This window comes from Kogia breviceps, chromosome 3, assembly GCF_026419965.1.
Source record: "Kogia breviceps isolate mKogBre1 chromosome 3, mKogBre1 haplotype 1, whole genome shotgun sequence".
Lineage (NCBI taxonomy): Eukaryota > Metazoa > Chordata > Mammalia > Artiodactyla > Physeteridae > Kogia > Kogia breviceps.
In genome coordinates, this window is record NC_081312.1 from 135037472 (window position 1) to 135053155 (window position 15684).

At 52.4% G+C, this 15684-nt stretch overlaps 1 protein-coding gene across 1 annotated transcript in view; it reads right to left on the reverse strand.

The window, feature by feature from the left end:
* Positions 1–15684, reverse strand: part of SMAD6 (SMAD family member 6) — a 75687-nt gene that overhangs the window by 15524 nt on the left and 44479 nt on the right. The gene's annotated exons all lie outside the window — the stretch shown is intronic.

Here is a 15684-nt window from a genome sequence, read left to right on the forward strand (position 1 = left end):
CCACATCCCCTCCCATAACACGCAAGCCGCTGCGTGTGTGCGTGTGTGCGTGTGTAGGAAGGCGGTAGCTAGGGAGCTCTCCCCTCTGAGAATTCTCACTAGCCAGAAAGAGAGACAGCAAGACTTAAAACAAGATAAGAGGCAATCCAGAGGCTGGGCAGGGGAAGGTGCTGCCGCTGACTTCACCTGCTCGCTTTATCCTCACTGGATGAAGAAAACTGATAGGGAGCTGGGTGAGTAGAGGGCAGGAGAGGCTACAGCCGAGTTCAGGTTTATTCAAGTGGTTCAGGCGACTTTGGGCGTGAGGAAGAGGATGGAAGTGTGAGCCTCTCTTTGTCTGGGTCAAGTCTTTGGGAGGTCTTGGCATGGACACATACCCCAAGAAATGTGGGGATCAAACAGAGAAAGGTGACCAACCTTGGTGTGAAAGGTAGCCCCCTGTGACAGTGAGGTCCAATTATGAAATCAGACCATGGCTCTCCTGAGATCAGTGCCGAAGCCTTGGGCCAAGTGGGACCATTAATTCCTGATTAGAAGTAATGCTGAAGGGTTGACACCAGTGCTACTGGGATGAATGTCAAAGGTAAACTGTAAGACCGGTGAAAGACAAAAATGATAGAGGGAACATATCGGGTCATAAAAAGGGATAAATATCTGTTGTTGCTGGAAATTGCTGTCAAGTATCCTTTGGTCACCTCCTCTCCTCCATCCCCCACTGGCCCCACACACACCCCACAGTATGTCAACCTCACCCACAGTGTCCCAGTGTGTCCCAGTCAAGCTCCGGGGACTTAATCCCTTAGGGTGTAGTCTAGGAAAGCTCTTTGAAATATCATGCTTTCTACTCCATGACATGTCTGCTTCCGATCAGATAAAACAAACGATTTGTCCCCTAAGCCTTCCTATAACATTGACATTCTGGGGAGGAAGGGACACTTTTGGCTTCCCTTACCCTGAGCACTGAGGCTCTTGGTTAAAGCATGCAAGAAAATTATCATGCACATACATAAAGTACCATTCATTAGGACCCATAAATCCAGAGTTTGTAATAATTCCGAAAGCAGCTGGGTTGAAGTTAAAAAAAAAAGTTTTGATAAACAAATGCAAAATATAAATAAGGTTCAGGAGAACTGTTTATCCTACTAGCACTGTATAAACAACTGGCATACCAATTACAAATCGCTCTTATCTGTGCACTAAAGCAGATCTCCAAATGACCTCTAACGGGAAACATTATCCGGTTAGCATCACCGTCTATGGTATTCGAACATCACAAAATTTGGTTTCTAGACAGTAACCTTTCCAATCAGCCACCATCCAATCGCCTGAATTGGTGAGTCCCTGAGTTGTCAGTGTTCCCTTTCTGTGCAAGTAGAAAGGAGGCCACTTGGGCGACTGTACCTCCAGCACCCCCAGGTCCCTCAGCGGCCATCCAGGAAGGAGAGGTAGCCCTTGGCTCCCGCAGGCCAACATGCCACCCAGTTATTTCCGTGCCCATCTGAAAGAAGCAGCATCTCCTAGGGCTTATGGCCAGGGGACCCAGCCAACTGGGGAGTTTCCACGTGAGAGAGGGTGGGGAGGGGCCCCATCCCATGTGGAAACCCCTCAGGCGTCAACTGCAGTAGGGGAACTCGGGATGTTTATGGCCTCCTTGGTGATGTCTAATGAGCCAGGCCCCATGTTTTCTCCCTGGGAGGAAGTGCATTTCACCTCCGGGGGCGGGCTGTGGTGGTCACTGATGTTTTCTGAGAAGCAGGCAAGGTGAGGGGACCTGCGGTCCCAGGGAGTCTGGGGTGGCAGGAAGAGGCCCGGGCAAGGCCGGGAAGCCGTCAAGCTGAGAGGGTGTGTTGGTCCTGGCCCGGGAGGACAGACTGTGAGGCCCCAGAGAGGCGGGCAGAGGGCCAAGCTGGAAACACCGGGGGCTGCTCCAGCTCGAGGAGATGGCCCTGCCAAGTTGGGGAGGCGGCGCTGACAGGCGAAAGGCAGATTCCGGCCAGGCGGGTCCGCAAGGCCACCGAGTCAGGAGCAGCCGCCTGTGTCTCTGGGCACGTGGGGGCTGGAGCTGTGCCAAGGAGACACGGAGCCGCCAGCCTCCCCGGGTGCCCCTGTCCCGGCGCTACCCCGGAGACCGCCTGCCTGCGGAGCCCAGAGGAAGGCAGAGCCCCTCCAAGTGGCACCGACCTCAGGCTCAGCCTCGAGGTTGGAAGATGGTCCTTCTCCCTGCACCTTCCATCTCCTAGTTCCAGAGCTGCCCAGCAGAGCCCCACTCCCACCCCGAGACCACCGCTCTGCGGCTCCTGCCCTCTGCGCATTCCAGACATCTTCTGGATCACCAGACCCTGTGGTACCCACTGGGTGATGGAGCCCGCCTCAGAGGTGCTCCCTAGGCTAGCAGGGGCCTCTCTGCTATGCCCTGTGGGGAAGACTCATCTTGTGTCTTGTGGGGCAGGGAAGCCAGGTGTGCTGGCGGATGCTTTTTCTCCCTCTCCCTACCGATTCCTTTGCACCCCCCTCCTTGGGCTTCACATACTGCTATCAGGTAAGACCAACAAAAATATGAAGGCTGAAACCTGCCATACGCATGCATCTGCCCCCAGATGGACGTCCTGCCACAGACACCATGGGTTCTGTAGTTGACCCGCAGGTTGACCAGAAGGAGCTGCACCCCTATGTTTGGAATCTGGGCATCCACTTGGTTTAACCCTCTCCCTCCTCACGGCCTTTACCTTAAAACAGGCAGACCGACTCACTTACTTATAAACACCCACTGAAAAAGCACATCCTAGTAGGTCACTCACGCCAGTCTGACCATCTCTATCTTCCCAAGGTGCCCCTCCTGACCGCTCCCACCCAGCCATGGGAGCTGCCCTGCCCAGGCCTGGAACATGTAAGGGCCCCACCCTGAAACCCTGAAAGCAAATTCCCTGAGGGGAAAGAGTGGGAAGGATGTTTTCAAGAACCACTCATTGTGGGTTTGGGGTCCAGCCAACAGAAGTGCCACGGAGAGGCAAGAGCAGCATTTGCTTACGAGGTAGGGCTCCTCTCTCACGCTCACTAAATGCCTACTGTGTGTGGGGGTGCACCAACCCGGACTCCCTGGAAGAAGGAATAATCAATTCTGCGGCAAGGGGCCTGCTGGAGGCGGGAGAGAATAACAGCGATGTCAAAGGAAATCAGAGAGGCTCTTGCTTCTGTAAACATCGCTCCTTCTGGTCAGTTCCAAGCTATTTAGTGGGCTACACACACATGTTTTTTCCCTCAAACCAAAAGAGCCCTCCCTAAGACTCCAGTCTGAGGGGAATAAAAGAAACAGCATAAACATGCTTTGCAGCTGGCCCACAGGAGGTGAGCACTAGACCGGGCGTGTAACTAACTGCAAGCCTGCAGAAAAAGCCCCACTTCCTGTGAGTTCTGAGGGGCATTTCCCTGCTCCCAATGCAAAATGGAACCTGTCACTTGGGAAAGCCACCTACCGCCCTGGTGGGTCACGTGAATGTCTGAGAGTTGAGGGTGGGGGAGGCCATACCAGTCTTGGATTGGTGGAAACTCGGAAAATTATAGGGTGCTCTGGAACATACTGTCTAACAGCAAAAGCATGCTTATTTCAAAGAGAAACTTGGAGGAAGTAGGGGAATCTAAAGGGTTCTTGGGGAGCTGCTCATTGTCAGCGTTAGAACTTATTCAGCCCAACCTCCTCCCTTTACAGAAGAGGAAACTGAGGCTCAGAGAGCAGCAATCACTTGCTGGAGGTTAGGCAGCAGCAGAGCCGGGCCTCACAGCTAGCGCTCTGGTCTCTAAGGAATGACTTGGTTCTATCAATACCACTGGGCACAAGGAACAAATACTCCTGATGAGTCTGGCCAACATGAATTATTTTTGCAAAAGGGTCTGTTTGTTTGTTCTTGTGAGTTGCAGGGAGAGAGTCCTTCCTCGCATGGCTGTCAGAACAACTCCCCGCCTCTGCCTGAGAAGTGACCCGCCCCGGCTGGCCGGCACCACCACAGACTCTCAGGCAAAGGATGTGCGTTGCAAAAATGGGGCAAAGTTTCCTATTCTGAAGATAACATTGTAAGACACAGGAAGTCTCCGAGCAGAGGCCTGAGTTTCCAGAAGGTCTCCGCACACCCATTTGCAACCACTTCCATAGTACAGGGTTCCTAGAGATTCGAGGCTGGGGGATGGGGCAGGGAGACACTGCTGGGAAGGGGCAGCAGCTGTGACTCAGGTAAGAGTCCAGAGAGGGCTTTTCAGGCTCACTGGGCCTCCCTGCAACGCAGACACCTCTCCGAAGGCCGGCTTCGTCAACCGAAAAACAAAAGGGTTAAAAGAGCCAGTGTTTCCCCTGCTTTGGGCCCTTATGTCCAGATTCCCAGGCCCCACCCCTGGAGATTCTGATTCATGGGTCCTGGGTGGAGCCCAGGAATCTATGTTTTTCACAAGATTTAAGAGGCCTCTTTTCTGGCTGATATGTCACTATCCCACGAGCAGAGGGTTCAGAAGCCTGGCACAGTAGTGAGAGAGCTCGCTTCCCCGAGGGAGGGATGACAGGGGCAGGAAGGAGACCAAACCAAATTGACTTCCTAGCATTACATGGACGTGGCGGTCCCAGCGCCAGGCTGGGAGACCAGCAGGGAAGGCGACACTCTGGAGCCACCGCAGATGGCCCTGACTCAGTGCACCTGGGCGTGTCTGAGGACAGGCCCTTGGGACAGCATGCACCTCCTCATGGGATCCAGCATCAAGGGCCTCGGCTCAAATCCCAGCTCTGCCACTTCCTAGCTGTGTATTAGGGACGAATGGCCTTAGTCTCTCTGGGCCTTGGGTTCCCCATATGTGAAATGGGATCAAGAGCAGCCAGGACAAAGAATCGTGGGACAGGGAACGACTGTGCTAGGAGCTGACATGTCCTGCCAGCTCACCATGTGCCAGGCACCTATTTCCCACAACAACCCTGCGGTGTAAACATTATTAATTGCCCATTTGATGGACAAGGAGGAAACTGAGGCCTCCTGACCCATCCAAGGTCACCCACTGGTAAGGGGTGGTGCTGGGATTCACAAACAGGCAGTGCAACCTCCGCTCCTGGGGGGCGTGCGGCAGGCAGGGAGGCGCTCTCTCCACAGATGCTCCCTTCCACGCACAAGCACTGCCCAGAGCTCCCATAGGGCACAACGCCGGTCTCCTGCGGGGCCAGGGGACCAGGCACACCTCTGCCCTTGGAGCTCCAAGCCAGGGCAAGAGAGGACAGGACCACCAAGAACATCGTAAATGAGGGGCAGCGAGGCAAAGAAGGTCGGGCCACCAAATCCTCCTAGGGAAGGAGAATGCTGACTAGTACCCCAGAGGGGTGGAAAGGGGTGGGGAGGACGGCCAGGCGCTCCAGGGCTGAGGGATGGCCTGGGCGAAGGCACACGGGCAGAAGTCAAGGCGAAAGCAGTCTCCTAAGGCCAGATCACAGGACACAGAAGGGCTCGTGGAGAAAAGAGAGTCTATAGGGGTTGACTATGGCTGAGCACCTGGGGTGTGTTGTGGGCATGGGTAGTCACAGGAAGGTGGGGGGCAAGGAGGGTCATGGCCTGACTGGTTCTCCGCTGTTTCACGGGCATACATCCCTACACCCCACAGACCACTAGCTCATTCAGGGTGGGGACCCCGCCTATAACTGGGTGTGATGAATACTGAGAGACAGGTGGACATTATAAGTGGGAACTCTAGGACTACAGGAAGCACCCAATGCTGAAGATGCAGAGCTTTTTTTTTTACCTCATCTTGATTTGTCCAGCCCGTTTAGAGACAAGACAGACCACTCTAGTTCAAAAAATCCAAGGGGTGAATAGGGACCTGGCATGGTACAATGGCACAAGCACCTGTAAATACACAAATACACATATTGCAACATATTTGCAGTGTTGTTCATAAAATTCTCTGTCTACTGGATCTGTCAGCTTCTGAAAGCACTGTGTTTTAAAGTCCCATTCTCCTGGGGGTTTGTCAAATTCCCTTTTTATTTCTATCTGTCTTTTCATTTAGATATTTCAAAGCTATGTTGTTAGGTGTATAAAGATCCTTGATTATTATATATCCCTGAGATACAATAATTTAGCTTTGATCTATGTCAGGCGTCAGCAAACGCCAAATGTGGCCCGCCACTTGTTCCGGGCACTATCGTTTTACTAGAACACAGTCACAGGCATTGTGTCATATGTTGTCTGTGTATGCCACAACGGCAGAGTTGAGCAGTGGAACAGAGACTGAAGAGCCTGCAAAGCCCAAAATATTTATCAGGCCCTTTACGGAAAAGTCTGCCAACCCTTGATCTTTGTAAAATTTGCCTCTTTGTTCCTTCTAATGCCCTTTTGTCTGGAATTATATTACCTCATATTAATACTGCTGCACTTACTTTCTCTCTGTTTAGCACTGACTTAGTGTATGTTTCCCACCAGTTCTCTTCAGTTTCAACCTGCCTATATGATTTTGTTTAGATGTGTCTCTCCTGAAAATCCAGCATGTAGCTGGGTTTATAAAAACAGTCTGAGAGCTTTTGTGAAGTTTATTGTCACCAGCGTTCGGACTTGCCGTGATTAAAAAATAATCTACTCTGTTTCATTGCTGTTTTCATCCTGCTCAGCTTAAGAGTAGTTAGCTGGACTTCCCTGGTGGTCCAGTGGTTAAGAATCCGCCTGACACTGCAGAGGACACGGGTTTGAGCCCTGGTCCGGGAAGATCCCACATGCTGTGGAGCAACTAAGCCCGTGCGCCACAACTACTGAGCCCGTGCTCTAGAGCTCACGAGCCACAACTACTGAGCCCATGCAGAGCAACTGCTGAAGCTCGCGCACTCTGGGGCCCGCATGCCACAACTACTGAGCCTGCGTGCTGTAACTACTGAAGCCCATGTGCCTATAGCCCGTGCTCCGCAACAAGAGAAGCCACTGCAGTGAGAAGCCAGCACACCGCAACGAAGAGTAGCCCCTGCTCGCCGGGACTAGAGAAAGCCTGTGCGCAGCAACGAGGACCCAGCGTGGCAAAAAAAAAAAGAGTAGTTAACTCTCAGGAGGAAAGTGGAATGGGGAAGAAAGGGAGACTTCTGCTTTACCAGTATATTTCGAATGTTATATAAAGAGACTATAACTATACTGACTGTGTGATGACATGCTACTTTATATTTAGTAATAAAAAGGAGAGTGTTAAGGAACCAACGGTCATGACTACAGAAGGATCCGTGTGATGAATTCTTCAGGCAACAAAAGTTCCAGTCACACTTCCCTCCCACCACCTCCACCCGCAGACATACACAAAGGCAATAACTTTATATAAACGGGGTTTGTATAATGTGGAGTAGGCTTCAAGGAGGGTCCCTGGCCCTCTCCGTCAGCTTAACCAGAAACCAGCCCCTCAGAGCCATGGGAAACTGCTCCTTGAGGTCACCCGGCCTGCCAAGGTGGCTGTCCCTCCCTCCCTGGCCCCAGCCCGGTCATCTCCACGTCTACAGAGGGCCCGATCCCCAGTGCCCGGGCCCATCGCGTTCTGCCTGCCCTCGGCTCTGTTGTCCTGCCAGCACTTCCTTCGCAGCTCAGTGGCCATTCCAGCATCCAGGGCGTGTGTGCGGAATGCAGTGATGGGGAAAGCCCAGCTCAGCGCCCTCCAGCACTGAACCGCTCCCCCCACACCGCGACCCCGTGATCCCAGCTGGCCCCACCTCCAGAATTTCCTCTAGCCCCCTCCAGCACACTCCAGAACACTAGAGCCAGGTGAACCCTCCAAGAGACTGGGGGCGAGGCCCTGAAAGGAGCTGGGATCAAGATGCACCAGCCCCCAACCTGGGGACTCAGGCAAAGACCCATCCTCAGGGGGCTGGACCGTACATCGGGAGCCACCAGGAGTGATGATCCGGATTCAGACTCTGCCCCTGGCAAGTCCCATGCCAGTCTGGGCCTCTGCCTGCTCTCTCTTGACTCCATGGGCGTCCCTGTCATTAAAGAAAGGGTGGCTGAAGGAGGTCCCCCATCGAAGGGAAGGGGTGCATCCTGCTATGTCTGACCCGGATCCTGGTACCCACAGACACCAGGTTCACTCGCATGTCAAACCTCTCCTCCCGTGTCTTCCCATGGGGACCAGAGTTGGCAGTGTGTGAGGATGTTATAAAAGCATTCCCTGAACACCTGCTGGGCTTCAGGCCAGACCTTCTCACACCGACCTCCTCCATTAGATCCTGACAACAGTAGAGGAGACGAGGACTCTCACCTACACTGTACAGATGGTGAAACTGTGGCTCGGGGAGAGGAAGCAATTTACCCAGGTCACGGAAGACAGTCAAGCAGCAGAAGCCCTTCCCCACAACTCCAAGTCTCAGAACTCTTGGTGGGGGTTTTTCTCCACTAGCCACAGTGCCTCAGGGAGACATGAAGCAGAACTTCCCTCCCAGCACATGAAGGTCAAGACCAAAGCTCCTGGGGCTGGGGTGGTGGTGGTGGGTCTCTTCCTAGGGAGAAGAATCAGCCAAAATAGCCACAAGGCAAGAACCCCCTGCTCCCCACTCTCACCTCTGTCCAGAGAACCCAGCTGATGCCTCAAGTCACTATGCTCCTAATTTGCTGTGTGACTTTAGGCAAGTCACTTCCCCACTCTGAGCCTCCATTCCCTCAAAACAAGGGGGTTGGACTATAAGAAACTCTGATGTCCCTTCAGTTCAATTCCATCCATTACTAAACCTGATTGAGCCTCCTCTGGAAGAATCTGCTGTGTATGGGACCCCTCCCCTTTGTGGGTATGTGGGATGGAGGGGAGGGCAAACAGAGCAATGGAAAACAAATATTTTCAAGGATGGGAGTAAATACCACTGCTGGCATGGCAGCGCCGGTGGAGTTGCTGAACTAGAATCCTGAAACCGTTAAAAATAGGAAAAGAAACGGTACAGTTCACATATTTTGCAAAGCTAAGTTAAATCAACATCTGCAAAAAATATCCCCGTTAAACGGAATAGCAGGATTTCATTAAGTAAATTGCAAGTTGGCAAAAATTCTGAAAGAAAGGGGAAAAGCCACGGGCTGGCCTGTAATTTAAACCTTATTTTAACTGTGACAGCATGACTGCAAAGGGCTCCATTTCCAAACGAAAGGAAAAAAATAAAATAAAGCCTAAAAAAAAAAAAAAATTTCTTTTTTTTTTGGAAAAAAGGGCCTCCTGCACGCCCAGGCATGCCCCTCCCCCTAGCTTCCAAGGACCCACAATATTTTCAGTAATTATAACATTACCTAGTTTTCCCATGGACATAACAAATGAGGGACAGAGAGAAGGGGGAGGTGTGGGGAAGAGGGAGGAAAAAGTGAGCACACAGACAAAGTCACCATTGTCACCTCTAATTAGGTTTTTTTTTACCAAAATGGCTTGAAGCACAGAACTCTGGGAATCTTTTCCTTCCTCCAGGAGGCCTTTCTGTTTAACCCCACTGTGGGTTCCCCTGGCTGGGAGCCCCATGCAGAGGTGGAGGCCAAGCCCAGCCCTGCCCAGGGGAGGGGGAGGTTACCACCCGGACCCCACTGCGACGGCCCTGCCACTCACCCAGCCCCTCACCTCGGGCAGACTCCTCCTGCCCTGAGCCTCAGTTCCTCATCCCTAAAATGGGGTGGTAACAGCAGCTGCCCTGCCCAGGCTAGTGCTGGGAGATGAGTGGTGAGCACCTTGTAAGCCACAGAGTACCCACAAAGCCCAGGGACATGCTATGGGCTCTTCCACCTGGAGCCCAGGTAGGGCCATTTCTACAGGTAAGCAGAAGGCTGCAGTGGCAATTTCATGGCCCTGGGGCATCATCCAAGGATGACCTTAGCATAATAATATTCTCATCACAAGAGGCTTGAGCCAGAAGAAATCATCTACTTGGTTCTTAACATTTGTTCTCTTATTTAGCAATGGAATACCCCCTGCCCCTTTCCCCCCCATATAGAATCTTACTGTTAATCCCAGGATCTAAAATAGTAAAGGTACAGCTACTCCATTCCTCATGCTTTGGAGCAGTACCTGAAAAAGTTTGAAAAGCACAGATCCAAGCTGTCTCCTCTCCTCTCCTGGTACAAAAAGGGGAACTGAGACTCAGCAACAGTCAGTGACCACGGTTTGTTATTTCACGGAGGGTGGGGCCTCTGGGAAGTGTGGCCCTGCAGGCATGCTGACGAGGCCTATGAATCCATGAGGGCATGCTTGGGACCTTCCTGTGAGCAAACAAATTTCTGACAGCTTCCCAGCCTGGTGGTGACTCCTCAACATGGTCACCCTCAGAGCTGGGCCATGACCTCCACAGTCCTAAGGAGTTTTTGAAGAGTAAGGACAGCACTGGAACCAACAGAGACAGCCCCTTTCTGAACACGTTTGATTGGCTGCCGGAGTTTCCAGAAAATCCAAAGACAGACTGAATGAATATGCAGTCCTTATAGGCCCAGAGAGGGAAAGGGACTTGCCTAAGGTCACACAGCAGGCAAACAGCAGACGGGGGACTTGGGACAAGAACAAAGCAGCCTATCTCTAGCTCCAGGTGAAGTGTTACCTCTTTGATGAGGTGAGACACACTGCACCCCCAAACCACAGAGCTCCCCCTTCCCTCCCCCAGCTCCTCACTGCTGCTCTGAAGACAGCCATAAGGCTCATCTTGTCCTTTGCACCCTCTTGTCTTAAATAGACTTTTTTTTTTAAATGAGATCATTTTTTTTTAACATGAGTTTTTTTAAAATTGAAGTATAGTTGATTTACAATGTTTCAGGTGTACAGCAAAGTGACTCATATATATACACATACTCTTTTCCAGATTCTTTTCCATTATAGGTTATTACAAGATATTGAATATACTTCCCTGTGCTATACATTAGGTCGTGGTTGTTTATCTGTTTTACATATACTAGTGTGTATCTGTTAATCCCAAATTCCCAATTTATCCCTCTCCACCCCTTCACTTTTGGTAACCATAAATTGAGTCTACTGCTGTTTTGTAAACAAGTGCATTTGTATCATTAAATGGACTTTTAACCCCTGCGCTGTTACCTTAAGTTCACATGTGCCTTTTCTCTAAGCCTCAGTGAACCCACCTACAAAATGGGGATTATGATGAAGTATACTCCTCCTACCCCCAATGGTTATAAGGATTATGGGAGACACTCTATTAAAATGCCCAACTCTGTGCTGAACAGCTAGCAGGCACTTACTCTGCGCACCCCTATAATGCCTAGCACAAAAGATACCTACCTGGTAACATCATCACTGATGGACAGAAAATAAAACGGGCACATGCATTTATTGAGCTCATACCAAGTACCACCGGTTGTACTTCACACGAGGGTTTGGGTGAACTGTGTGTGTGTGTGTTTTTGTGCCAGTGTAAGATAGGGAGGAAATGAGTATGGACCCCTGCATATTGCAAACGGCAGCCAAGTCTTTCAGCAGTGCAATGAGCCAACTCCCCAGGCAGTGTCACCTGGAGCCGGGCAAACTCTGACCTTTTTGCAAGTGTGAGTGTGAGTGCGACCCCTGCCTTGATTTAAAGAGAGCACAAGCAAGAGGCCACTCTGTAAGAGTGACTGAGCTGGGGCTTCCCTGGTGGCGCAGTGGTGAGAGTCCGCCTGCCGATGCAGGGGACACGAGTTCGTGCCCCAGTCCGGGAAGATCCCACATGCCGCAGAGCGGCTGGGCCCGTGAGCCATGGCCACTGAGCCTGCGCGTCCGGAGCCTGAGCTCCGCAACGGGAGAGGCCACAACAGTGAGAGGCCCGCGTACCGCCAAAAAAAAAAAAAAAAAAAAAAAGTGACTGAGCAAGTCCAGAGAACACAAGAGTCAGATGGAGAGAGAGGAGGGATGAGAAATGCCCCCTTGTCTCCCAGGACCAGATAACAATATCGCCCATTCATGGAGCACTTCCTACATGCCTGTTATTAACTCAGGCCCCTGAGGTAGGACTCCCATTATCCCCACTCTTACAGGGGAGGACAAATGAGCCTGTGACCACCCACGGTGAGCGTGGTGGGGCTGACATTTGACCCCAGAGCTTCAATCCCCAAGCACCCCACATGCTGCCTTTCAGGCCCTCTGATGGTGAAGGCAGGCAGTGCCAGGAAGCTGGGTGAGGAAATGGAGCCTCAGCATCACCTGGCTGGGGCTCTTTCCCTCAGCAAGACACGTCCCCACAGTTCTCCAAAAGACTAACGAAACCCTTGCAGCAAGAGGAGAAAAAAATGCTAAGTTTCCTTCTCAAGTTCATAAGGCTCTTTGGGGTGGGGGGCCTGAGTTGTGTCAGGCGAGAAGCACATACTGGATCTCATTAGCCATCCTATCATGGCGGAGGGCTGCAGGGTCCACCACAGTCACTCCCCACCAGGGATCACCAGGAGGTCTGGCCCAGCCCCTAACGCAGTGTGACTTTGAGCAAGTCACTTCCCTTCTCAGAGCCTCAGCTACCCCATCTGCACAATGAAATCTTGAGCTGAGTGAGTCCTGATGTTTCACACCCATGAGAAAGGATCCTTAAAAAAGGCCACCCAGAGAGCTGGGAGGGGGGCAGGCATGCGGAGGCCACCGTGGCCATACTCGCTTGCCCCTGATGGAGGTCGGAGGCCTCCTGAGGGAGCTAAGGCAGGAGGAGGGCAGAAGTGGAGAGATGGTGCCCAAGGGGCAGTGCTGAGGGGTCTGGGAGCAGGGAGGAACCCTGGGGGCTCCTTGGAGACCCCTGACTCACAGAAGGCCCAACTGTGCCCAGATCCCACAGCTGGGATGATACATGGGCAGGCTGGGGGATGAAACTGCTGGCACTGAGGTGGGCACTGGCATTGCCACTCCAAGCCTGGGCACATTGTCTTACGGCACCACTCAGCCTCAGCACCTTTTGCAGATCTCAGATCCTGAAAGTGATGGGAAAGTCTGATTGGGCCTCGGGGCCTTTGTGGCAGTGACATGGGAGGCTTTGGAGAGGTGGAAGGAAAATGAGGGGCTTTAAAACCTGCTTCATGTGGCCCCAGATAAGCTACCTCCCCTCTCTGGCACCCAATGACCTCATCTGCCAAGTGAAAATAATTAAACAACCTTCCCAGGGCGGCCTGTTGTGAGAATTCAACAAGATCATACATGTAAAGCTCAGTGCATGTGGTACATGTTTGGCGAGTGCTACTGTCATCCCCCTGTACCTTCTCCCTGGAATGTCCCTCACTGTACCCTGCCAGGGCTAAAGGTCACCTCCTCCATGAAGCCTTCCCACACTTGCCTAGGCAACCCCCACTGGGATCCCAGAGCCAGCTGTTCACATCTTTATAAAAAAGATTTCTGGGGGCTTCCCTGGTGGCACAGTGGTTGAGAGTCCGCCTGCCAATGCAGGGGACACGGGTTCGTGCCCCGGTCTGGGAAGATCCCACATGCCGCGGAGCGGCTGGGCCCGTGAACCATGGCTGCTGAGCCTGTGCGTCCGGAGCTTGTGCTCTGCAACGGGAGAGGCCACAACGGTGAGAGGCCCACGCACCACCAAAAAAAAAAAAAAAATTTCTGTATGTAATTTTTAAATTCAGTGTCTGCTTCCATCAGACTGTGAGCATTAAGGGAAGAGGCTAGAGCTGGCAGGGTGATGTGACCATCTAGCCTAGTGAAAGAACTCAAAGCACAGAGGTGATGTGACTCCCTGTAGTGATACAGCAAGCCAAGCAAGAGGTGGCCTTGAAGCCCAGTCTTCCGGGCACCAGCCCAGGGCTCTCTCCCAGAAGCCCTCCACCCCAAAATGTCTATGGTCTGTCAGAAGGCAGGGAGGGCACCTCACAGTCAAGACTTCCGACACTGCCCCTGGCCGTCCTGACCCACTAAAATCTGTGTATGGCTGAAAGATCACTGCCCTGGGGATCTCAAGACCCCAGTAAGCTTCCCAAGCCTCAGTTACTGCAGCTTGAGAATGGGCAATGCCTGTTTGCCCCTCAATGGGTTTCCTAAGGAGCAAGTGAAAAGCTGGGTTGTAAGCTGCATTTTTTTAAAGGCACTATTAAATGTAAGGGATATTTATTATGTTTATAAGCAACTATAATAAAACATACCTTACATAGCAACTTCCTATGGAAGGAGTAGGAAGAAAGCATGCCAGCCACCTGGGACCTGGCTGCAGTCTGGTCGTCAAGAAGTCACTGTGACTCGGGGAAGTCATGGTGTCTCTGGGACCGTTTCCTCTTCCCAAAAAAACAAAGGTTTGGGCTGGCTGACCGCCAAAGCCTCTCTGGCACTAATAACCTGCTCTATGCCCAGCACGATCAAGGCGCTGAGGATGCAGCATGCACAAATCAGGGGCTCGAGTCCCAGGGAGCCTTGAATATCTTGATGCCAAGACCTGCTCAAGACAGGTGAGTACAGCCAGAGCACGTGGCCAGCCTATCTCCTCCCCGCTCCCAGGCTGGCTTTGTGATTTGCTTTGACCTTGACACACACCTGTCATGTCAGGAAAACAGTGGGGCCCAGGGGGATCAGGAGGCCCGGGTTCGGTCTTAGTTCTTATGAGCCTCAGTTTCCTATCGTGAAAGAGGCAGTGACAGAACCCTTCCCGCCGGCCACCGCACAGCGTGTTGGAAGGGCTGCAGAAAGGCACGTGCTAACAGCCTGTGAGGGATGCAAGTGGGAGTGACCTTTTCTTGAGTATCTTTGTGCCAGGCAGCAGGCTGAGCACTGTACTTGGCTACCATTTAAGGCTCACGGTAAGTGGGCAAGGTGGGTTCAGTGGCTTCCCCAAGGCCATAGGGTACCGACTGGCCCTGTCTTCTGATTCTGGAGTAAGATGGTCTGAGGCCTCCATGCAGAGCTATAATCACCACCATCATCCTCCGACCCCCCGCAGAACAGAACTCAACAAGGCGCAGAGCATTTTCACCCACAGAACCTCAAACACAGGGCCTGTCTCAGCACTTCCTCTCCAAAGGGCAGGGGCTTGTCGGGCTCTCCTTTGCTGAGAACAAACTTAGGCCAAGGGTGGGGTCTTGGGGCCACCGGTGGCCTGACACATGGAGGGTGTCCAACAAACACTGCTGTTATTCTGCCCACGTCCCCTCAGCCTGCACCAGTTCAGGGCACGACCCAGCTTCTAAATGCCAGCACCTGCTCTTGTCCCAGGACGTGCCTGAGAGGTTGCTGGGGCCTTACTCTGCTTGAGAGCTGGAAGCACCAGGAATGAACACCCAAGAAGTGGTGGACTGATGCCCCAGCTCCCTCTCCCCTCGGCTGGGATAACTTTGAGGTGAGCCCCACATTGTTTCCCAAAGTCCCTAGCAGGATTCTGCTCTTACCCACAGAGGCAACTGGCTTCATATAACACTCCCTGCCCTGGCCTCCGCACCCCCTGTCCCTTCTCCACACTCCACTGCTGTTTCTTGGGTCAACCCCCTGCCCCAGTAAACCGTGCAATTGAATTTCTGTCTCAGGGTCTGCTCTGGGAACCCCCAAACTAAGAAAACCTTGCCTTGGCCCCAAACAAATCATAGCTACAGTAGCTGTTCCCAGGCCCAAGTTCCTAAAGAGACGGGAAGTTCTGTGGGAACCAGAGTTGGGTCTCCTCTGCTTTGTGCACCTACAGGAGGCGCCAGGCCGAGCTGTGGGGAGGTGCCCCTAAATCGAGAGAAATGAACATGAGATGGCTCATTCACTGGCTCATCACATGGAACACTCGTCCTTGTCCAGAGAAGGCCCCAG